The following is a 24,919-nucleotide window of genomic DNA, read 5'->3' as shown; positions in this document are numbered from 1 at the left end:
TAAGGACTATTTGACAAAGAAGGAGAGGAATGGAGTGCTGCATCAGATGACCTGGCCTCCACAATCACCCAACCTCAACCCAATTGAGATGGTTTGGGATGAGTTTGACCGCAGAGTGAAGGAAAGGCAGCCAACAAGTGCTCAGCATATGTGGGAACTCCTTCAAGACTGTTGGAAAAGCATTCCAGGTGAAGCTGGTTGAGAGAATGCAATACGTATTTTCCACCATAATTTGCAAATAAATTCATTAAAAATCCTAGAATGTGATTTTCTGGATTTTTTTTGTTGGTCTGTCATAGTTGAAGTGTACCTATGATGAAAATTACAGGCCTCTCTCATCTTTTTAAGTGGGAGAACTTGCACAATTGGTGGCTGACTAAATACTTTTTTGCCCCACTGTACATGGATGAGCAGTGACAGAGCGGCTAAGATGCAATAGATAGTGTAGGATACAGTATACAGTATATACATATGAGATAATCAAATCAAATTGATTTATATAGCCCTTCGTACATCAGCTGATATCTCAAAGTGCTGTACAGAAACCCAGCCTAAAACCCCAAACAGCAAGCAATGCAGGTGTAGAAGCACGGTGGCTAGGAAAAACTCCCTAGAAAGGCCAAAACCTAGGAAGAAACCTAGAGAGGAACCAGGCTATGTGGGGTGGCCAGTCCTCTTCTGGCTGTGCCGGGTGGAGATTATAACAGAACATGGCCAAGATTTTCAAATGTTCATAAATGACCAGCATGGTCCAATAATAATAAGGCAGAACAGTTGAAACTGGAGCAGCAGCACGGCCAGGTGGACTGGGGACAGCAAGGAGTCATCATGTCAGGTAGTCCTGAGGCATGGTCCTAGGGCTCAGGTCCTCCGAGAGAGAGAAAGAAAGAGAGAATTAGAGAGAGCACACTTAAATTCACACAGGACACCGAATAGGACAGGAGAAGTACTCCAGATATAACAAACTGACCCAAGCCAAATTTTTTCAGCCTCCTGAGGTCAAAGAGGCGCTGTTGCGCCTTCTTCACCTCACCATCTGTGTGCGTGAACCATTTCAGTTTTTCGGTGATATGTACAGTACACCGAGGAACTTCACACTTTCCACCTTCTCCACTGCTGTCCCTTCGATGTGGATAGGGGGGTGCTCCCTTTGCTGTTTCCTGAAGTCCACGATCATCTCTTTTGTTTTTCTGACATTGAGTGAGAGGTTATTTTCCTGACACCACACTCCGGGGGCCCTCACCTCCTCCCTGTAGGCTGTCTCGTCGTTGTTGGTAATCAAGCCTACCACTGTTGTGTCGTCTGAAAACTTGATTGAGTTGGAGGCGTGCATGGCCACGCAGTCATGGGTGAACAGAGAGTACAGGAGGGGGCTGAGAATGCACCCTTGTGGGGATCAGCGGAGTGGAGATGTTGTTTCCTACCTTTACCACCTGGGTGCGGCCCGTCAGGAAGTCCTGGATCCAGTTGCACAGGGCGGGGTCAAGACCCAGGGACTCAAGCTTAATGATGAGTTGAGGGTACTATGGTGTTGAATGATGAGCTGTAGTCAATGAACAGAATTCTTACATAGGTATTCCTCTTGTCCAGATGGGATAGGGCAGTGTGATGGCAATTGCATCGTCTGTGGACCTATTGGGGCGGTAAGCAAATTCAAGTGGGTCTAGGGTGACAGGTAATGTAGAGGTGATATGATCCTTGACTAGTCTCTCAAAGCACTTCATGATGACAGAAGTGAGTGCTGCGGGCGACAGTCATTTAGTTCAGTTACCTTGGCTTTCTTGGGAACAGGAACAATGGTGGCCATCTTGAAGCATGTGGGGACAGCAGACTGGGATAGAGATTGGTTGAATCTGCGCATGCTCTGAGGACGTGGCTAGGGATGCCGTCTGGGCCGGCAGCCTTGCGGTTAACAAGATTAAATGTTTTACTCACGTCGGCCACGGAGAAGGAGATCCCATAGTCTTTGGTAGTGGGCCTTGTCGGTGACACTATACTGTCCTCAAAGTACGCAAAAAAATGTTTAATTTGTCTGGAAGCAAGACGTCATTGTCCACGACGGGGCTGTTTTTCTTTCTGTAATCCGTGATTGTCTGTAGACTCGGCCACATACGTCTCGTGTTTGAGCTGTTGAATTGCGACTCCACTTTATCTCTATACTGACACTTTGTCTGTTTGATTGCCTTACAGAGGTAATAACTACACTGTTTGTATTCAGCCATATTTCCAGTTGCCTTGCCATGATTAAATGGGGTGGTACGTGCATTCAGTTTTGGCGGATGCTGCCATCAATCCACAGTTTCTGGTTAGGGAAGGTTTTAATAGTCACAGTGGGTACAACATCTCCTATTCCTCGACCATTACTACTCTCACTTCCGCGATGCATACAAGGCCCTCCCCACTTCCTTATAAACTCGCTCACCGAGTCAGCGTATATGTCAATGTTGTTCTCTGAGGATACCCGGACATATCCCAGTCCACGTGATTGAAGCAATCTTGATGCCTGGAATCCGATAGGTCAGAATAGCGTTGGATAGACCTAAGCACAGGCGCTTCCTGTTTTAATTTCTGCCTATAGGAGGGTTGTAACAAGATAGAGTCATGGTCAGATTTGCCAAAAGGAGGGCTGGGGAGGGCCTTGTATGCATCGCGGAAGTGAGAGTAGTAATGGTCGAGCGTGTTGCTCGCTCGTGTACTGCAATCAATATGCTGATAGAATTTAGGTAGCCTTGTTCTTAAATTAGCTTTGTTAAAATCCCCAGCTCAATAAATACAGCCTCAGGATATATGGTTTCCAGTTTGCATAAAGTCCAGTGAAGTTCCTTGATGGCCATTCTGGTATCTGCTTGCGGGGGGATATTTCACGGCTGTGACAAAAACCGAGGAGAGTTCTCTTGGGAGATAATACCATCGGCATTTGATTGTGAGGAATTCTAGGTCACGTGAACAGGGTTAATGTATGTTGTTACAATTACATCATGAGTCATTAATCATGAAACATATACCCCGCCCTTCTTCTTACCGGAGAGATGTTTATTCCTGTCGGCTCCCTATCCCACCTGACAGAGTTTGAGAAGATCTGCAGAGAAGAATGGGAGAAAATCCCCAAATATAGGTGTGCCAAGCTTGTAGTGTCATACCCAAGAAGACTTGAGGCTGTAATCGCTGCCAAAGTTGCTTCAACAAAGTACTGAGTAAAGGGTCTGAATAATTATGTACATTTAATATTTGTATTTCTTTGCAAAAATGTATTAAAAAAAAACTGTTTTTGCTTTGTCATGATGGGGTATTGTGTGTAGAATGATGAGGGGGAAAAACGATTTAATACATTTTAGAATAATGCTGTGAAGTAGCTGAATTTGTGGAAAAGTCAAGGGGTCTGAATAGTTTCCGAATGCACTATATGTTTTACAAGTTTAGACATCACAGTACAGCACAACAGAGCACAGTAGAGTAAAACAAGAAGCTCCCACTCTGAGGTCTGTTCAACGCTGGTCTGACCAATCTGATTCCACACTCCAAGACTGCTTCCATCACGTGGACTGGGATATGTTTCGTATTGCATCAGACAACAACATTGACGAATACGTTGATTCGGTGTGCGAGTTCATTAGAACGTGCGTTGAAGATGTCGTTCCCATAGCAACGATTAAAACATTCCCAAACCAGAAACCGTGGATTGATGGCAGCATTCACGTGAAACTGAAAGCACGAACCACTGCTTTTAATCAGGGCAAGGTGACCGGAAACATGACCGAATACAAAACAGTGTAACTATTCCCTCCGCAAGGCAATCAAACAAGCTAAGCGTCAGTATAGAGACAAAGTAGAATCTCAATTCAACGGCTCAGACACAAGAGGTATGTGGCAGGGTCTACAGTCAATCACGGATTACAAAATGAAAACCAGCCCCGTCACGGACCAGGATGTCTTGCTCCCAGGCAGACTAAATAACTTTTTTGCCCGCTTTGAGGACAATACAGTGCCACTGACACGGCCTGCAACCAAAACATGCGGCCTCTCCTTCACTGCAGCCGAGGTGAGTAAAACATTTAAACGTGTTAACCCTCGCAAGGCTGCAGGCCCAGACGGCATCCCCAGCCGCGCCCCCAGAGCATGCGCAGACCAGCTGGCTGGTGTGTTTACGGACATATTCAATCAATCCCTATCCCAGTCTGCCGTTCCCACATGCTTCAAGAGGGCCACCATTGTTCCTGTTCCCAAGAAAGCTAAGGTAACTGAGCTAAACGACTACCGCCCCGTAGCACTCACTTCCGTCATCATGAAGTGCTTTGAGAGACTAGTCAAGGACCATATCACCTCCACCCTACCTGACACCCTAGACCCACTCTAATTTGCTTACCGCCCAAATAGGTCCACAGACGATGCAATCTCAACCACACTGCACACTGCCCTAACCCATCTGGACAAGAGGAATACCTATGTGAGAATGCTGTTCATCGACTACAGCTCGCATTTAACACCATAGTACCCTCCAAGCTCGTCATCAAGCTCGAGACCCTGGGTCTCGACCCCGCCCTGTGCAACTGGGTACTGGACTTCCTGACGGGCCACCCCCAGGTGGTGAGGGTAGGCAACAACATCTCCACCCCGCTGATCCTCAACACTGGGGCCCCACAAGGGTGCGTTCTGAGCCCTCTCCCTGTTCACCCACGATTGCGTGGCCACGCACGCCTCCAACTCAATCATCAAGTTTGCGGATGACACAACAGTGGTAGGCTTGATTACCAACAAAGACGAGACGGCCTACAGGGAGGAGGTGAGGGCCCTTGGAGTGTGGTGTCAGGAAAATAACCTCACACTCAATGTCAACAAAACTAAGGTGATTGTGGACTTCAGGAAACAGCAGAGGTAACACCCCCCTATTCACATCGATGGAACAGTAGTGGAGAGGGTAGCAAGTTTTAAGTTTTACCTGCCCTCCAGGACACCTACACCACCCGATGTTACAGGAAGGCCATAAAGATCATCAAGGACAACAACCACCCGAGCCACTGCCTGTTCACCCCGCTATCATCCAGAAGGCGAGGTCAGTACAGGTGCATCAAAGCTGGGACCGAGAGACTGAAAAACAGCTTCTATCTCACGGCCATCAGACTGTTAAACAGCCACCACTAACATTGAGTGGCTGCTGCCAACACACTGACTCAACTCCAGCCACTTTAATAATGGGAATTGATGTGAAATGATGTAAAATATATCACTAGCCACTTTAAACAATGCTACCTAATATAATGTTTACATACCCTACATTATTCATTCTCGTATGTATACGTATATATTGTACTCTATATCATCTACTGCATCTTTATGTAATACATGTATCACTAGCCACTTTAACTATGCCACTTTGTTTACATACTCATCTCATATGTACATACTGTACTCGATACCATCTACTGCATCTTGCCTATGCCGCTCTGTACCATCACTCATTCATATATCTTTATGTACATATTCTTTATCCCCTTACACTTGTGTGTATAAGACAGTAGTTCTGGAATTGTTAGTTAGATTACTTGTTGGTTATTACTGCATTGTCGGAACTAGAAGCACAAGCATTTCGCTACGCTCGCATTAACATCTGCTAACCATGTGTATGTGACAAATAACATTTGATTTGATTTGATGTTTAGAGTACAGTTACAGTACAGCACAGTACGGTAAAGTAGATATGTTCAGTACAGTACAGTAGAGTTTAGTACAATACATTATACTCTACTCTATTGTGCTTTACTGTTCTGTACTGTGCTGTTCTCTACTGTGCTCTACTGTACTGTAATGTATTGCACTGTACAAACCTTCTCATTCCACAAATGTGCATTTAAATATGAATGCATAAATTAGTTTAGATGTGTAGTAAAAATGCACATACAAAACCTCTTCTATCAGGAACATTATAGTTGATAAGGAGCGTATAAGGTCTTACTGTTCAAATCAAACTACGCAGCAAAGTAATGACAACTGGTAATAGGCCTGTGTTTTCGCTGTATCATATTGCCCTCTGCTGTATTGAAGAAGGCATTACAATAACAGTTTAGGTACACTGAGGGACGATTAGACTGAACTGGGGTGAACCGATCTATGGCCCGTCAGCGAGCAAAAGCGGTGAGGTAGGATTGCCCTGCTCAAATCGAGAATCACCAGGCCATCATTTTAAAAAAAACTTGTTGAGAAACATGAAAAAGGGATTTTCCGTAAAATATTTTAAGTCGTTTTCTTTGAGAAGGCAGGTAATGCGTTTTTATTATGAGCAGTGAGGGAGGATCGCCCTGCTCAAATCGAGAATCACCAGGCCATGTCAACAAAACTGCATCATGAATCATTGAGTAACATAGAACATGTATTTTCCATCAAATGTATGTTAAAATTTTCTAAGTAATTTTCCTTGGGGATACTGAATCCAAACGCATTACTCCACGTGCTTCCGACATCGCTGTCGGCTTTCAATATGGCACTTGGCGCACCCCCAGGGGGCAGCCCAGTTTCAAAACTAATGAAATCAGTTTTAAAACGTCTCAAACCCCTCTCATTGGGTGAAGCTGCGAGGTAAATCGAACTCCCTCACTGGCACATTAACTTTCCTTCCGGCTGCCTGCATACCAAAGTAAAACTTTCTCCAATAAGCAATTGTTCCATACAGATTATTTGTATACTAACACAATTAGACATTGTGTGATATCCCCCCACATAAAACAAAGTAATTATGTAAGACACTATACCCTATAGCCTCCTACTTACTATGAGCTAAAATCCTATAGGCCTATTTTACTATCAAACATTATGGAGGGTCTATTGTAAACATGCACAAGGCAATGGTATATCCATGTGAAGATGTTTATTTTGAAGCCTGAAGGGATTATGTAAACCTCCTGCAGGCCTACTTGCATTGGTTCCAATCGATGCGTTAACGTCGAGTGGTTTGCGGTAAACTGGGTCCCATCGCCATGTGATGTCTTCCAATGTTTGTAAACATGCGTCAACCACATGTGATTCCAACGTAGGCAAAATAATACCAGAATCTGGCCAACGAGCGAACGGAGGCGTGTAATGGGCGGGGTTCGCTTTGGAAAAGTCGATGGGGATACTGTAACAATGTGAGCAGTGCTTCAAGATAGAAAATAATGACAACACGTTCATAGAAACAGGTGACAACCCAGTCATTGAAAACATAATCTAGCTGAATGGGTCCCCAAGGGAGGAAAGAAAACATACTTTGAGGTAAGCTATTTCAGGCTGTCCAAGTAGGCAAAGACATATTTTTATACTAGGAAATACAGAAATGCATAACCTATTTCAGTAGCTTAATGCAAACTATGTAGCCTAGTAACGACTGTTAAATGACTAAAATGTCAAAGTGTATAGGGTATAGCATATAATAAATGCATTATGAATATGATGGTCCTCTCAAAATGTTCTTAATCTTCAAATCAATCTGAAAATGGCAATTTAGTAAGCGATACATAGTGGAGGTAGACATTAATCAAATAAAATTACTATTCTCAATTAGTTACGATCGATAGGTAACTAGGTAAATTTGACTGCGTCAGAGGGAGCGAGTGCTATTGCGACAAACACAATGGAATCCGGTGGGAATTGAAGTCAAACCACAGATCCTGGAAACCGCTTAGAAACATACCTTGGGACGATTAAACCTTTACTGAATATAGGATATTTGTTTTGGATAAAGGAATGTCAGGTAGGCTAAAATGTTGGCGACGAGATGGCGTGTGAAACCGGGATTGGGAATAGGATGCTGCGCAAGAGATGGATGTGTGTAAACAATCGTGTCGTAGGAGCGAGGAGGATGTTACGCACTTCATAATGGCAGGTCAATGATGTCCTCGTGGCCATAATCATTATTATTCAGCACAACACATCTCAATAATAAAAAATAAGAGATATAGAAAAATAACATGTTATAATATTGTTATAACAAACAATCTATTGATCAATTAATTAAGATGGTGCTTTTATCATCATTAAATTCGTGTTTGTAAAGGACTACCGGTGCTACTAGCGTTGTTAAATATTCATGTTATGCCTGTATGTGAATGAAGGCCATAATGACACTTATTTTGTTGGGATTGCATGACAGTGCGCACTTGATCAGCATCTGCTAAATGACCAACATGTTAAATGCAAATATAGATGTAAAGAAACCAAAACACCCTGTTCCAATAAGGATGGGGGCGCTGTTCAGCAATATTCCCATGACGGTGTTGCCTTTTCTCCATTCATGGCATCATATTATCATCTCTAGGTAGTTACTTTTCATATTAAAGAGATTTTTGCACCATATTACAATAATTTACAGACATAATAAACAGCTGAGGGGGCCTAAATGAGCTCAGTTTTATAAATGTGAAAAATAATAGACGCTAAACCCCTAGATTTCTCCCCTTCTGTATTGGAGGCATGATGGGGCATCCGAACAGGTTAAGTCCTTTAGCAGGCTTGGCTCGTTTCTACTGGGAGCAGAATAAAACTTACACATGCCAGAAAAAGCCCACATCACAATAGGAGCTTGACACACCTGTTGTGATGCCACTATTGTTGACAGTCAAGCCACAAGCTTCCCAGTCCTGGCCAATGACCCAAACGGTTGATGTCTAGCACCATCCCACTGCTTCCCCCTGGGGGGAAGGTCATGAAACTACACAGGTGAAAATGTATCAGAGTCACAGTACAGGACCATCGCTGACGACACCTGGCAAGTAGATCTGCCCAGTCACCAATAAGAGGCTTTATGTATGCTTTATGCCACCTCAGGCTAGAAATCTTGTATGTGAAAAATGATGGTGTTTTAAAAGAACTTCCCCAGTTATATTCTGAATAGAAATATGCATTCAGCATCTGTGCATTGAAAGCTTGCAGGATGTCGTAGACTCTGGACTCAATGTTTCTTCAGATTTTGATATAAAAACCAACACAAAATAGTTGTTTCATAACAAAATGATGCAAATATTTACCATATCCTCCCTCTACTGACCAGTTTATGAACTGACCCACTTTCAGAGACAGCAGTTTTTCTATTATTCTGTGAGGCTGCTGTTCCAGCCAAACAAAAAAGCACACACACATGCATATCTTTTATCTTATGATTTTAATGTAGTAAGTATTTCAGCTTTTATTTTTTATTATTTATTTATTTTTTCTCCTGTAAAACACGTTGCGTTTCATTCCATGTCTGAAATGTGCTGTATAAATAAAGCTTGATTTTGACATCTAACATCAATGCATTTGTTGAGGACTATGAAAGAAAGACATGTACAACTAAATTGAGTTTAGAAATAGCAAATGCTATTTTTGTCTGTCAATACTCAGTATCTCTCAATCTGTAGCAATGGCAAGAAAACATCCAAACTAAATGTTGTTTACTGCAGGAACTGAATCACCTGTAAATTCAATTTAGAGAAAACAGCAACCCTGGCACGTGTCTTTACAACGGATCCCTTCTACATGGAGATGAGAGTTTGGGAGGTGGAATACTGCTAAAGAGATGAAAGTGTTCAAATTAAACCCCACTGCCTGCTGGATGATGATGTATAAATAGACAAGTGGGAAGAAGCGGTGTTCGTTCACAGGCATCATTATCAGCTCTGCACTTAAAAGTGCTGTTGAGGGGAAAAACCTATTGTGCCCATATTATTAAAATGTGCATCGCTTTGTTATTTTCCCTGTTAAAAATACTATTCTTTCCAATATGTCAGTGAGATGCACAACTCCATTCCATTAATTCCCTGCATATACAGTAGTAAGTACTTTCATGTTAAGCTTAGTGAGTTTATAGACTACAAAGTATTTGTACGAAACAGACAGACCTCATAGGCAAAAAACTGCAGGTAATTTGTCTTCCACTCTGTGATGCACACAAACCACCTCTTTGATCATGTGACGTGCAGCTTACATTTCACTACAGACAGAGCAAGAGGTGGAACAGAGTGTACAGGGTGTTAGCCAACTCTTCCGTCAATAGCCTCGCTGCTAACCCCACCCTCCTGCCAGCTATTCACAATGTCACGCGTATCAGGAGCCTGAGCAGGTTGCCCACTATCTCATCTCTCACAGAATTTCTCAATTCGTTGCTTTTCCTTTCAGAGTCCCTGGGGTATCACTGCACCTCAGCAACGTAGACAACAAAGCTTTGCTACACCTTCTCTCCTTCATTGCAGAGTGGCTGATGTGTAGAGAGGGTAGCTATTTCTGTAATTTACCATATAAATCAATGTGCCCCCTCTCTCTTACATTATACAACATATAAGACATGGGAATATATTCATCATATTTTTTCATAGGATTAACTTTTGAATGTACATGTTTGAATGTTATTATAGTCTCTGTCATCTCATTGCATGGTAGATAAATTAGGACCTCTAATCTATAAGAGGACAATCTGTCTATGCTTTTTGTCACCTGCCCCCCTCCACCCAGCCCTCCATGTTACGTCTGGAACCCATGCAAATGCTCTAGCCTTGAATGACCTGTACCAGTGCCTTTCCCCTTCTCAACAACAGCCACTCCTGCCTCATCATAGACAATGGGATGTCCTAAAATGAGTAAAGCATGCCTTAAAGTATAAATGGCTCTACAAACAATGTACGTAGCCTATATCAAATTGTATTGGTCGTGAACACATTTTCAGATACAATCGCAGGTGCAGTGAAATGCTTATGTTTCTAGCTCCAACAGTGCAGTAGTTAAAACTATAGGTTTTGCAATATCAACTGGCACCCTGTTGACTGCCTAAAAAGGGCCACAAAATGGCCTCACAAAACCAAAACAGGCCTTTGTTTTGGTTTAAAAGGGTACGATGTGCCTTTAAAAGCAGTAGACAGTCAGGTGACTTGGTAAGCAGAAGCAAACTCAGCTCTGAAACAGAAAACAGAGCAACTGCGAACAGTAGAGAGGGGGTGCGCGAGGGACCCAGTTCACGATGACAATGTTAAAGCTGTGAGGAAAGAGAAGAGCAAAAACAGGGAGAGGGAAGAGAGAGGAGCTTGCGGTGGCTCTTAAACTAGATGACAACGTAGTGGTGAGTCTGCCAGCCTGAGTAGTTTAAATAGCTGCATTTGTTTTTAGGTATACAGTGGGAATGCTTGGAGAAAGAACAACTGCATCACCCCATTGGAGAGACTGTGCTTCTGTTTGTGAGTGAGGCTAACTGTCAGACTAAACTTGTATTGTTGACGTGAGAAAATAAAACAACCGTAGCAGTCAGTGTAGTGAGAATATGGCCAGAGGGGTGAGAGACAGGAAATTGTGACAGGGAGACAGAGGAGGAGATTTTGGAATTAGTTGCTACGTCAGTTTTTCCACATCCGCAGGGCAACAGCATGTTGAGGCCAGGGTCATTTTATTTTCGATCAGGCAGAACTTTAAAGCCTTGGTTTACCTTGAGGGTTTACCTTGCCGTGCATTTTGTTATGTTTGTATTTATTAACTGTGCTCTACAGCATTGTCATTTGAGATTCTGTATTCATCCAAGGAAGAGTGTGGATAAGCTGCAGGATGCTGATTGTGTGGCGCACATTACCCGGGTTGCAGCAAGATTTTCAGATGTACTTCTTTGGAATGAATATCCTTGCAGTGAGAGATATGTTTTCTTCTCATTCCAGATAATTTCTCCTCTGAACGACTCTCACAGCTGCAGTGAAAACCTCGATGGGTCAAAAAAGTGCATGCATGTCGAGTGGACAGAGGGAGGCTCAGGGGAGGATACATGTACAAGGCACATGTTGATTTTCAGGAAATCCACAGGAGACCATGAAGAGATGGGTAGATGACTTTTTTTTTACCCTGGCCTGGGTTCGTCCATCCAGTTGCACCCGCCCACCCTACCCACTTTTCCTGCAGTGAGCTCTGGGGTGAGTGGCGTACTTCTCCTGCCAGGAAATTAGTTACTGTGTGGCTCTTGAAGGCCCATGCCTTGATGCAGTGATCTCTACTTCTCTCCTCTTCAGTGTGCCAGCAGAGGGATAAGCTGGATCTGTGCCTTTTTCTTCCCTCGTCTGTCTCACTTTCTCCCTGCCTCTCTTGCTCTCTCCAATCCCATGTCAGTCAGTCAGGGGAGGGATCCGAGTTGTGCTTCCTGGAAGAGCTTCTCTCTTAAAGCGGCACAACAGAGTCCTGTATATTATGGTTCCATATGAGAGGAGTCGTTAAACTTGCTCGCTTGGTGACTCAACATAAGCAGCAGTCGTAATCGGATGGGATACTTTCTCATGCAGCAACTGGACCACAGGCTAAGTGGATGCATTTCCCCCCTATTAGTCTATGAGGAGGACCCTGTGTCCTCTTATTGGATGACAACAAGGAAGTGGAAGATGGCCACTAATTGGCTTTAGAGGCATTGTTTTTTTTATTTTTATGGTAGAGATCTTTTAAAATGTAGCGTGATTAAGGAAGACAGTTAGTATTTTAACCCAGATATTGTGTTCCTAGTTCTGAGTAAGTTAGATACTTTTATCCTCTTTCTCTCTCCAATTCTGCATAACCAACTCATTCCTTGAAGCACACACTCACTTAAACAGTGAAGATGACACTCATCTCTCTTATGTTGTCTCTGGCAGAGCTGAGACCCCATGGTGGCCAGAAAGATGGGATGCATCCCAGAATGCTATTAAGCAGAGAGATGGGCCTGCAGTTCTCTACTTGACAACATGCAACAATGAGGTAATCAAATGTTCTCTCATACAACTCGGAGCTGAAATCAAATTCAACCTTACCAACAGACTTAGTGAAACTCTACACATGATTCCAAGCCATAAACCTCTGTGATTTAGTTAACTCCATACGTCCTTACAGTTTGATTGGCTAAATAGTCTCTTGAGTTTCTCGTCGTCATATCTGGGAGATTCTATGCCAGCGTAGCCGGAAATGATTTTTGGTATCACAAATTGTTCTGGCAATTTTAACATAGAAACTTAATTGGGAGGAAGGATGTTTGATATGCTTTTTACATTTGTATCACACCCAAAAAAATTCATCATGATGAAAGGGGACATTTTAGGCCATTTTTGACCTTTACATGCCTCCTGTAAAAGCCTATGATCTGTGGATTGTACATGATACAGAAAAATGATCATTCATTTAAAAAAAAAAATATTACTATCTCAAAAGTACCCTTTTTGGTTGTGTTTATTTTAAGACATATTGTTTGGAACAAGTACATAAAGATTTCAGAGTGGGCTCGCTGCAAATTCTGAAGGTATGATACATTTTATGTGCACTACCAACACAGTGAATGGGGAAATGGATTCAAAGGGAACTCCCTCTGCTGGTGATTTGCTGAATGTGCAATCCTAAAGAAAGGCTGTTGGTCATTAACCAATCATGTCAATTTCATCATTAAAAGTAACAGAGAGCCCACCGTTGAAATTGTACGTGTTGTTACGAATTTGACGTATTGTATTTTTACAAACAATGTGTCCTAAAAGAAGCTAATTCAAAAAGGGTCATTTTGAGATATTAATATTAATATGTTTAAATTTGACTAAATTCATTTGAAAATGTTTATTTCAGAATCTAGACATACTCAATATTTGATACAACCCTATAAGGAGTATAATGACACAAATATGTTATTTTTTTTACCAGGTAAGTTGACTGAGAACACATTTTCATTTACAGCAACAACCTGGAGAATAGTTACAGGGGAGAGGAATGAACCAATTGTAAACTGGGGATGATTAGGTGACCGTGATGGTATGAGGGTCAGATTAGGAATTTAGCCAGGACAATCCCATCCAGGACCAATGCTGCTTAGCTTCAGAAGCAAGCCAGCAGTGGGATGGAGGGTGGTATGCTGTTGGCGGTGTCTGTATCATGTATGGTTCACAGAACTTAGGGTGTTACAGGGGGCATGTATACGTCTAAAATGGGCCTAAATGGCTCTTTGACAAGATCAAATTGTATTTGTCACATGCTCTGAATACATCTTACTGTGAAATGTTTACTTCCAAGCCCTTAACCAACAACGCAGTTCAAAAAATAGAGTTAAGATAAAGAAAATTATATATTTACAGCTCAACCGTGATCTTAAATTGGCCATGCTATAATAATGGCAAGGGGAAAGTACTGAACATATAAGATATTGTTAAAACCTCTTAAGGATCGTACCCTTTTTTAAATTTCCACCTAAAATGACATACCCAAATCTAACTGCCTCTAGCTCAGGGCCTGAAGCAAGGAAATGCATATTCTTCATACCATTTGAAAGGAAACACTTTGAAGTTTTTGGAAATGTGAAATTATTGTAGGAGAATACAGAAATAGCAGGGGTTCAAACTGTAGAACCCAGTTCCTACATTTCAATATAAAAAATGTATTTGATCAAACAACACTATGCTACATTTTATCTCTGGAACCCTCAGGATGACAAATCAGAGCACGATTACTGAAGTACATTATTTACCTTCAGAGGTGAATGTATCAATCTAGTTGCCGTGATAAAAGTGTTTTGTTGTTGTGCACTCCTCAAACAATAGCATGGTATTTTTTCCCTGTAGCTACTATAAATTGGACAGTGCAGTTAGATTAACAATAATTTAAGCTTGCTGCCCATATGACATGTCTATGTCCTGGAAAGTTTGCTGTTACTTATGTCATTCTAGTCACATTAGGGAATGTTAGCAACAACCCTCCCAGTATAGGGACACTGATCCCGTAGATCCTTAAGAGGTTTTAATGGGGTGGTGGTGTTGTACCTAACCAGCTGTGGAGGCAGGATGATGGACAACTGCTCAATTGGTGACATTGGGCATCTTCCTCCTTGTAAGGTATCCATGATGATGGTACATGTGCACCTTGGCTTTGGTACCCATCCTGCAAAGATGTCTTAAATCAAAATCTGTTGATACCGTGCATTCGGAAAGCATTCAGGTCTTTATGGTAGAGTGGCCAGATGGAAGCCACTCCTCAGTAGAATGCTCAGCCTACTTGGAGTGTGTGGGCTGTCATGTGCCTTTTTATAGACTCTCAGACCATGAGAAACAATGTTCTCTGGTCTGATGAAACCAAGATTGAACTCTTTGGCCTGAATGCCAAGCGTCATGTCTGGAGAAAACCTGGCACCATCCCTACGGTGAAGCATGGTGGTGGTGGCAGCATCATGCTGTGGGGATGTTTTTCAATGGCAGGGACTGGGAGACTAATCGGGATCGACAGAAAGATGAACGGAGCAAAGTACAGAGAGATCCTTGATGAAAACCTGCTCCAGAGCACTCAGGACCTCAGACTGGGGTGAAGGTTCACCTTCCAACTGGACAACGACCCTAAGCACACAGCCAAGACAATGCAGATGTGGCTTCGGGGCGAGTCTCTGAATTTCCTTGAGTGGCTCAGCCAGAGTGCGTACTTGAATCCGATCTAACATCTCTGAAGAGACCTGAAAATAGCTGTGCAGCGACGCTCCCCATCCAACCTGACAGAGCTTGAGCTGATCTGCAGAGAAGAATGGGAGAAACTCCCCAAATAAGAGAGGCTGTAATCCCTGTCAAAGGTGCTTCAACAAATTACTGAGTAAAGGGTGTAAATGTGATATTTCTGTTTATCTGTAATACATTTGAAAACATTTCTAAAAACCTGTTTTTGCTTTGTCATTATGGGGTATTGTGTGTAGATTGATAATGGAAAAATAATAATTTAATCCATTTTAGAATAAGGCTGTAACATAACAAAATGTGGAAAAAGTCAACGGGTCTGAATACATTCCGAATGCACTTTACATGATAGTACTAGTAATAATTTTGACAAATCCAAAAGAAGAGATGAGAAATGCAAAGATATGTCCTTCGTATTTCTGCATGATGCCAAAAGTGATACATTGATGAACTGATGATGGTTGAATAACTGAAACGTTTGTCTATGCACTTTTTAGCCCTTATGATTGACATCATGCTATGATAAATTGCACTTGCCTTTTAAGCCTATTTTCATGCAAATGTGGCTGATACTGTTCAATAAGGACTGAAAGCAATGCACAGACAGCACCCACTGTTTATTCAACAGTTGATAATAACTATTTTTATTCTGAAACTTCTAAAGGGCTGGATGACTTGGGAGGCCAATGCAGACTCATACACAGCCCTGTTCATAACTTCCCCTGGAAACTGGTTTCAGACAGTGTTTTAGAGTATCAATAACATATCTAGCACCATTTGAAATCAGTGTTCTTGGTGTAAGAAAGACACAATTTAAAGCAGGCATACAGTAGGCCTACATCGGTCTCATAATTTCTCACACATTTGGCATGGCGGATATTGTTAACGTAATTTGCCCCCCCCCCTCACACCTTGCCGCCCTCCTTCATGACCCCTCTTGCCAAGGTTGACCATTTTCTTTTGGTGTTTAGAGTCTCCTCTATTTCTAGCACCATTTGAAATCGGTTACAATGTCGGGGGAATATCATCTGAACAGAAGATGAAAAACACCCTTGGATTCACCCACACATGTAAGAGTTGTCCTTGACCAACTCACATTATTTTTGCTCAAAGTTCAAGTAGGCTTTACCAAAGGGGAGCCAAAGGGCCACAGTTGTGAAATGTTCATTGACTTCAGCTTGCAAAGCTTTTTAATTTTAATAGTTTTTCATGTTGCACATTATGAGACATAATGAAGGACATGTTGATGCAGGTGAGTGGTTTTCAGGTGAGTTAGCTGTTACCATATACTTTCAGTCATTAGCATTGACTTTAACTTAAAAATGGAAGAAGATAAAGGGCTTCCATGCCAATATCCCAAATGATCCCTTTAAGCTGTTTATCAGGTTTTGACCACAGGTTTATACAAAGGGAGGGAGAAAGTTTATTGTGTATTTGAAACATGAAAGCAAACCATCTATGACAGGCATGCACCCCTTTTTTGAAGGCCCTCGGATCAATCCCCCCCCCAGGCGGGGTCTCAATTTACTGTTGCTAGTTAGTATGGTATAATACACAAGGTGCAATTTCAAAACTTGGTTGTGCATCAGCAGTTTTTCTCTTATGTCCTGCACAGATTGTAACTCATTAAGCCCAAGTCAGCTAAACATTTTTAAATTGGTAAATTAGTATAGCGGCCAGCTTTCTTAACTTGTAGTAGGCCTAATCATGGTTGAATTACTGACCGGGGTCCCCCATTGATTTTGTTAGTCACTCTCACTCAGATCTCATATTAAAAACTGCAAACATTTATCTCCACCCAATGACAAAAAATTGTAGAATTGCAGGAAATTTGCTGTAAAACTGCTAATTTTCCTCTGCCCAATGGCAAAATGAGTAGAATTACATGAAATTTGTTATGAAATTGCAAACTCTTCTCTAAGCCCTATGGCAAAATGTGTATAATTTCAGCATGTCACTGCAGCCCCTTATGATGAGTTCAGATTTTTGTGTGGCCCCCACCACCATCAAAGTTGCCCAACCCTGATCTATGGTGTTCCAGTTTGCGTTTGCACAGGAATTTTCTGGAAAGTTGCACACGTGGATGTAGGAAAAGCCTTGCTGAACCAGAAGTGTATTCATTACGTAGATTCTGTTGCAAAATGTTTCACAACAGAAACAGTTTATTCCAAACGTAAAATGTTTTGCACCGAAAACAAGAGTTTCTATTGGTCAAATGCAGGTAGTTCCATCCCTGTTTCGCTACATTTGGTGTTTGATTCTTTAACGGTTTTCGTTGCAACACTTACGGTGAATCCCAAACCATCCCCTCATTCACATTACCAATAAGCATTCCGTTATGTTGCGCCGGATGTCATGCATTTCAATGGGGACGTCCAGAAAGGAGTGGAAACACAAAACCCCTTGCAGTTGAGGCTTCCATTGCAAGACGGAATCCACCTATTTTGAAAATGTTAAAACTATTCATAGTCTTCAGCCCAGCCAGTCCTATGGAGTCAAATTCACACCACATGTATTGAATTCAAAATGAAATAAATCCTGAACATGAAAAATAAAGTTGAGAATGTAATGATTAAACAATTGGAAGCAAAATGTATATAATTGTAAACAAAAATAAAACATCAAAACCCCAAAACTTGCAAACAAATAATTTTAAAGCTAGGGCAAAACTCCCATCAGCCACTCTTTGGGCTACAATACCTATTTTACACGGAGCCCCGCCGACCCATCATGACTGGACTACCGACGTAACCGACAACCCATCATGACTGGACTACCGACGTAATTCGCCCAAGGTTTTTTTTCAACTGGCTCCTCCGTGGAGACGTCCCCTGAATGCCCATCTGCTAGCCTGCTAGTCACGGCCCACTAGCTGTCTAGAGCATATCAGACTGTTAGCTGAAGAGGCGCATCGGACAAATTCTTTGGCCACTATACCTATTTTGCCAATTGGCCTGGACCTCTTTACCACACGGAGCCCTGCTGATCCATGACGACTGGTCTCCCGACGTAACAGCACGAGGGGGCTACAACAGACTTCTTCCGTCGCAACTACCTCTAAGGCCCTTCTAATAGCTTGCTATCCCCGGGCCGCTAGCTGTCTGAATCGCCGTGTCCCCTGCCCGCCGAGCTACTCACTGGACACCTATAATCACTTGGCTACGCGTGCCTCTCCCTAATGTCAATATGCCTTGTCCATTGCTCTTTTGGTTAGTAATTATTGCCTTATTTCACTGTAGAGCCTCTAGCCCTGCTCAATATGTTAATAGTTAACCCTTTAGTTCCACCTCCCACACATGCGGTGACCTCATCTGGTTTAAATTATGTTTCTAGAGACAATATCCCCCTCATCGTCACTCAATGCACAGGTTTACCTCCACTGTATTCACATCCTACCATACCCTTTGTCTGTACATTATGCCTTGAATCTATTCTACCGTGCCCAGAAACATGCTCCTTTTACTCTCTGTTCTGGACGTACTAGACGACCAGTTCTTATAGCCTTTAGACGTACCCTTATTGAAAGATTAGTGGAATCTGTGTGGGTTAGGATGACTGACATTGAAGGTGAACAGGTGGTCACGTGTCAGGTGACAGAGGAATGGATGAGACTGAGGCAGGAATTCCTATAACCATAAAGTGGTATATTTAAGGAACAGAAAGCAGCGAGATCAGGCGATGGCAATTTCCTCCTTTTATGGAGTTGAGATCTGTCGGACATTTCCACCTGACCCAATTAAAGCTGAGTAAGTGGCAATGAATTAAAGGATTATTCCACCAACTCCATGGGCCTTTTCTACACTTATCCTACTCCTCCTCTGTTCCTCTGGTGATGGAGAGTTAATCCAGGCCCTGCAGTGCCTAGCTCCAGTGCCTTCTACTTTTAAAAATCCACCTTTCCAGAAACAAGTCTCACCTTTGCTGCTTGCTACAGACCACCTTCTGCCCCCACCTGTACCATATGTGAATTGATTGCCCCCCATCTATCTTCAGAGCTCCTGCTGTTAGGTGACCTAAACTGGGACATGCTTAACACCCCAGCCATCCTACAATCTAAATGTGATGCCCTCAATCTCACACAAATTATCAATGAACCTACCAGGCACAACCCCAGATCTGTAAACATGGGGACCCTCATAGATAGGGGCGGCAGGGTAGCCTAGTGGTTAGAGCGTTGGACTAGTAACCGGAAGGTTGCAAGTTCAAACCCCTGAGCTGACAAGGTCTGTCGTTCTGCCCCTGAACAGGCAGTTAACCCACTGTTCCTAGGCCGTCATTGAAAATAAGAATTTGTTCTTAACTGACTTGCCTGGTTAAATAAAGGTAAAATAAAAATAAATAAAATAAAAATATAATCCTAACCAACCTGCCCTCCAAATGCACCTCTGCTGTCTTCAACCAGGTTCTCAGCGATCACTGCCTCATTGCCTTCGTCCGTAATGGGTCTGCGGTCAAACCCCCACCCCTCATCCCTGTCAAACGCTCCTTAAAACACTTCAGCGAGTAGGCCTTTCTAATTGACATGGCCCGGGTATCCTAGAAGGATATTGACCTCATTCCGTCTGTAGAGGATGCCTGGTTATTCTTTAAAAGTGCTTTCCTCACCATCTTAAATAAGCATGCCCAATTTAAAAAAATGTAGAACCTGTAACAGATATAGCCCTTGGTTCACTCCAGACCTGACTGCCCTTGACCAGCACAAAAACATCCTGTGGCATACTGCGTTAGAATTGAATAGCCCCCGCGATATGCAACTTTTCAGGGAATTTAGGAACCAATAAATACACAGGCAGTTAGGAAAGCAAAGGCTAGCTTTTTCAAACAGAGATTTGCATCGAAAAAGTTCTGGGACACTGTAAAGTTCATGGAGAATAAGAGCACCTCCTCCCAGCTGCCCACTGTACTGAGGCTAGGAAACACTATTACCACTGATAAATCCGATTGAGAATATCAATAAACATTTTTCTATGGCTGGCCATGCTTCCACCTGGCGACCCCTACCCCGGTCAACAGCCCTGAAACCCGCACGGCAACTTGCCCAAGCCTCCCCCATTTCTCCTTTACCCAAATCCAGATAGCTGATGTTCTGAAAGAGCTGCAAAATCTGGACCCCTAGAAATCAGCCGGGCTAGACAATCTGGACCCTCTCTTTCTACAATTATCTGCCAAAATTGTTGCAACCCCTATTACTAGCCTGTTCAACCTCTCTTTCGTATCATCTGAGATCCCCAAAGATTGGAAAGCTGCCGCGGTCATCCCCCTCTTCAAAGGGGGACACACTCTACACCCAAACTGCTACCGACCTATATCTATAAAGCCCTGCCTTTCTAAGGTCTTTCGAAAGCCAAGTTAACAAACAGATCACCAACCATTTTGAATCCCACCATACCTTCTCCGCTATGCAATCTGGTTTCCAAGCTGGCCATGGGTGCACCTCAGCCACGCTCAAGGTCCTAAACGATATCATAACCACCATCGATAAGAGACAATACTGTGCAGCTGTATTCATCGACCTGGCCAAGGCTTTCGACTCTTCAAATTCTTATTGGCAGACTCATCAGCCTTGGTTTCTAAAATGACTGCCTCGCCTGGTTCACCAACTACTTCTCAGACAGAGTTCAGTGAGTCAAATCAGAGGGCCTGTTGTCCGGACCTCTGGCAATCTCTATGGGGGTGCCACAGGGTTCAATCCTCGTGCCAACTTTTTTTCTCTGCATACATCAATGATGTCGCTCTTGCTGTTGGTGATTCTCGGATCCACCTCTACGCAGACGACACCACTGCAAATTGGATGCAGTCTATCACAGTGCCATCCGTTTTGTCACCAAAGCCCCATATACTACCCACCACTGTGACCTGTATGCTCTCGTTGGCTGGCCCTCGCTTCATATTCGTCGCCAAACCCACTGGCTCCAGGTCATCTGTAAGTCTTTGCTAGGTAAAGCTCCCCCTTATCTCAGCTCACTGGTCTCCATAGCAGCATCCACCTGTAACACGCGCTCCAACAGGTATATTTCACTGGTCCCCCCCAAAGCCAATTCCTCCTTCGGCCGCCTTTCCTTCCAGTTCTCTGCTTCCAATGACTGAAACGAACTGCAAAAATCAATGAAGCTGGACACTCATATCTCCCTCACTAGCTTTAAGCACCAGCTGTCAGAGCAGCTCACAGATCACTGCACCTGTACATAGCCCATCTGTAAATAACCCATCCAACTACCCACATCCCCATACTGTTATTTATTTTGCTCCTTTGCACCCCAGTATCTCTACTTGCACACTCATCTTCTGCACATCTATCACTCCAGTGTTTAATTGCTATATTGTAATTATTTCACCGCTATGGCCTATTTATTGCCTTACCTCCCTTATCCTACCTCATTTGCACACACTGTATATAGAAATTTTGTATTATTGACTGTATGTTTGTTTATTCCATGTGTAACTTGGTTACACTTTCCCAGCAACCAATCCTTTTGAATACAAATTGCCTACGCTCTTGCCTACATGTACTACCTTTTGGTCACGCTACTCGTATCTTTGCTTTCATGTCTGTTTCTTTGCCTTCAGTTGGTCTGCTAGTTTTGAAGTGACGGTTCGTCTTAACCGAATCAATGATCATGATAGACAGGCTTTTTTTTATTGCCTACTTAAGTAGACCTGACATCACCTCATTTTAGGGTTTTAGCCAACTTACTTCAAAATTGTTAGTCACGGGTCAATAATGTACGGATATTATAAGCATGTCTATCTAATACATTTAATGACAAACCATCTAACTACTTAGATAGACATATGAATTACCTGTTGCGCAGGTGTTGGTAACTGGTTCGCCATACACCTGCGCCAATATCATTTGTCATAGAGTTTTGCTCTCGCTTTAAAATGATTTGCTTACAGGTTTTGGGGTTTTGCTTTTGATGTCTTATTTTTGTTTACAATTCTATACATTTTGCTTCCAATTGTTTGGTTTTTGATTTCAACATCCATTATTTCACCAGTCCTCTATTTTATTTTGAATTCAATTCATATAACATGAAATTGGGCCCATAGTAATAACTTAAAATAAAAATAATTATTAGGTGTAAGTTGCTTGCTACAATGGTATCGTCGACCTAGCCTAGCTTTTATCTAGCTGCTCTGCAGTGCAAGTTAGCTTGACTTGCTATAAAGTTAGAGAAACAAGTTGAGAAAAAAGTAACTAAACCAAATATGTTTTATTATCACATTAAACAATATATTTATCCTGTCTTGAATGAAAATGTCATATTTTGCAATCTTCCAAAATAAATGCGATCTCTGATGTTGCGGTACAAACACTGCAAGTCCTTTTTTTTAATCAAATTGTGCAAACTGAAAACATATCGTGATATGCGTGTTGGGATAATCAGCAAGCGGTGTTGTGCGGTGAAACACCGCTTCCCATTCATTTTCAATGGAAGGAAAGCGGTGAGAGGCGGAGAGGGCTGGGGACCTTTGGGCGGCGCGAAGGTGGCGTGGGAGGTGAACCATGTACACTAGCACAAGACGCCCCTCGGTGAAACACCGCTTCACATTCATTTTCATGGAAGGAAAGTGGTGAGAAGTGGAGGGCGGGGACCTTTGGGCAGTGTGAACGTGGCGTGGGAGGTGGTGAAAAATATAACATTTTCACAACTTTATGCAAGTCACCAGTGGCGAACGCTGGGTGATGACCAATCATATCGAGTGGTTTCCATGACGAATTTGACGCTATGCGACCCAAAGCTGGAGACTTTCTTCAGCAAAGATGGCTGATAAAAATACTAGGATGGAAGCAAATGTAAGTGATTATAACATCATAACAAATCATGCAAAAAAATACAGTACAGAACAGTTGAGAGGAATATGTTAGTTAATGTAGAGACAAACGATTATGTATATTTTTTTGTCATAAAATTTATTTGCGAAAATCACGAATTAGCAAGCTAGCTGACTAGCTAACATTGGCCAGTTACAGTGCCTTGCGAAAGTATTCGGCCCCCTTGAACTTTGCGACCTTTTGCCACATTTCAGGCTTCAAACATAAAGATATAAAACTGTATTTTTTGTGAAGAATCAACAAGTGGGACACAATCATGAAGTGGAACGAGATTTATTGGATATTTCAAACTTTTTTAACAAATCAAAAACTGAAAAATTGGGCGTGCAAAATTATTCAGCCCCTTTACTTTCAGTGCAGCAAACTCTCTCCAGAAGTTCAGTGAGGATCTCTGAATGATCCAATGTTGACCTAAATGACTAATGATGATAAATACAATCCACCTGTGTGTATAGATGTGTAGCTAGCTATGTAGCCGATCTGTGTATGGACCCTAAAACGTTTGGTATACATATTAATTCAGAATCTGGCTTTGAACCTCAGCTATCTTCATAGCCACTTGTATCAACTTCAAAACAGTCTGAATGACATTAATGACGCCTATGGATTGAGTAGAATATAATCTAACTTTGTGCCAAGGATACAAGTCGTATATACATGTAGTTATTACCATGCATGAGATCCCCACATTGTAGCCTGTAAATGTAATATATTCACTGTTGATGTACTCTACCTTGGCAAATGACGGTGCAGTTCAGGTATGAATGTCTTTGATATTGTTTTTTCAGTCATATCCAATACCAGGAGTATCAAATTCCAGTCTTTGAAGGATGCTGTGTCTGCATGTATGTATTACAATTATACACTTCAACAGTGTTTACCAATCTTGGTCCTGGGACAGCAATGGTTACAAATTGTAACTATGCAATAGACTAGAAACATGATTTAACTAGTTAAAGGCTGATTTGTAATTCATATATACAGAAGAATTTAAAAACAGTACACTACACTTCCTATGCGTCATGTAAATACTTTAAACTGGTTCATCTCAATATCTTCATGGATCTGATAAACACAGGATAGGTGTAGTATTTCATCAAATGAGAGACTTAATTTTAACCAGTAGAGAATGTGAAACACATTATTGAAAGAAGTTCATTGTCCAAGTGTTATAAATACATGCATTATAAATATTATCATTGTAAAATTATATTGTAAATACAAGTTCAATCTGTACTTCAATGCACATCTGGTCTGCATTATAAAAACAGAGGAAGAAAGGTGGCAAGGGAGGTGTAAAAGACAGAAAGGGAAAGAGGTCAAACAGAGGAGCAGGGAAGACAGCATATGATTAATGAATCACATTGCTACCCTAATATTCTCACAGTTCATCACAATTACATAATAGTGTCTCTAGTGGTGTCTCCTAACCAGCCTTGGGCTCCCAGTCAGCCCGAAGGTTATCTTAAGAGCGGGTGAGATGGCGATGACTGGACTGGGGGTTGACATACTCTCTCACATCAAAACATGCCTGCAGACGAGAGACAGATGGGGAGAGAGCATATTTAAACCTTGTGTTTTCTTTTTATTCTGACACTGTCAGTCATCATAATCATCAGGAGGTGAAATGCAAAACTGACCTTGGATCATTAACTCTGGGACTACTGCATCTTTCTGT

At 42.2% G+C, this 24,919-nt stretch overlaps 1 long non-coding RNA gene across 1 annotated transcript in view; it reads left to right on the top strand.

Moving 5' to 3' along the window:
* Positions 1 to 7,086: 7,086 nt before the first annotated feature.
* LOC116358307 (uncharacterized) overlaps positions 7,087 to 24,919 on the top strand; it is a 32,421-nt gene continuing 14,588 nt past the window's right edge. Inside the window, exons 1-3 of the long non-coding RNA XR_004206197.1 lie at positions 7,087 to 7,242; positions 11,640 to 11,888; positions 12,594 to 12,696. This is a non-coding gene — a long non-coding RNA (uncharacterized LOC116358307). The remainder of the gene's footprint in view (positions 7,243 to 11,639; positions 11,889 to 12,593; positions 12,697 to 24,919) is intronic.

The sequence above is a fragment of the Oncorhynchus kisutch genome, linkage group LG1, assembly GCF_002021735.2.
Source record: "Oncorhynchus kisutch isolate 150728-3 linkage group LG1, Okis_V2, whole genome shotgun sequence".
NCBI classification, from domain to species: Eukaryota; Metazoa; Chordata; class Actinopteri; order Salmoniformes; family Salmonidae; genus Oncorhynchus; species Oncorhynchus kisutch.
This window is presented reverse-complemented; position numbering and strand designations above follow the sequence as displayed.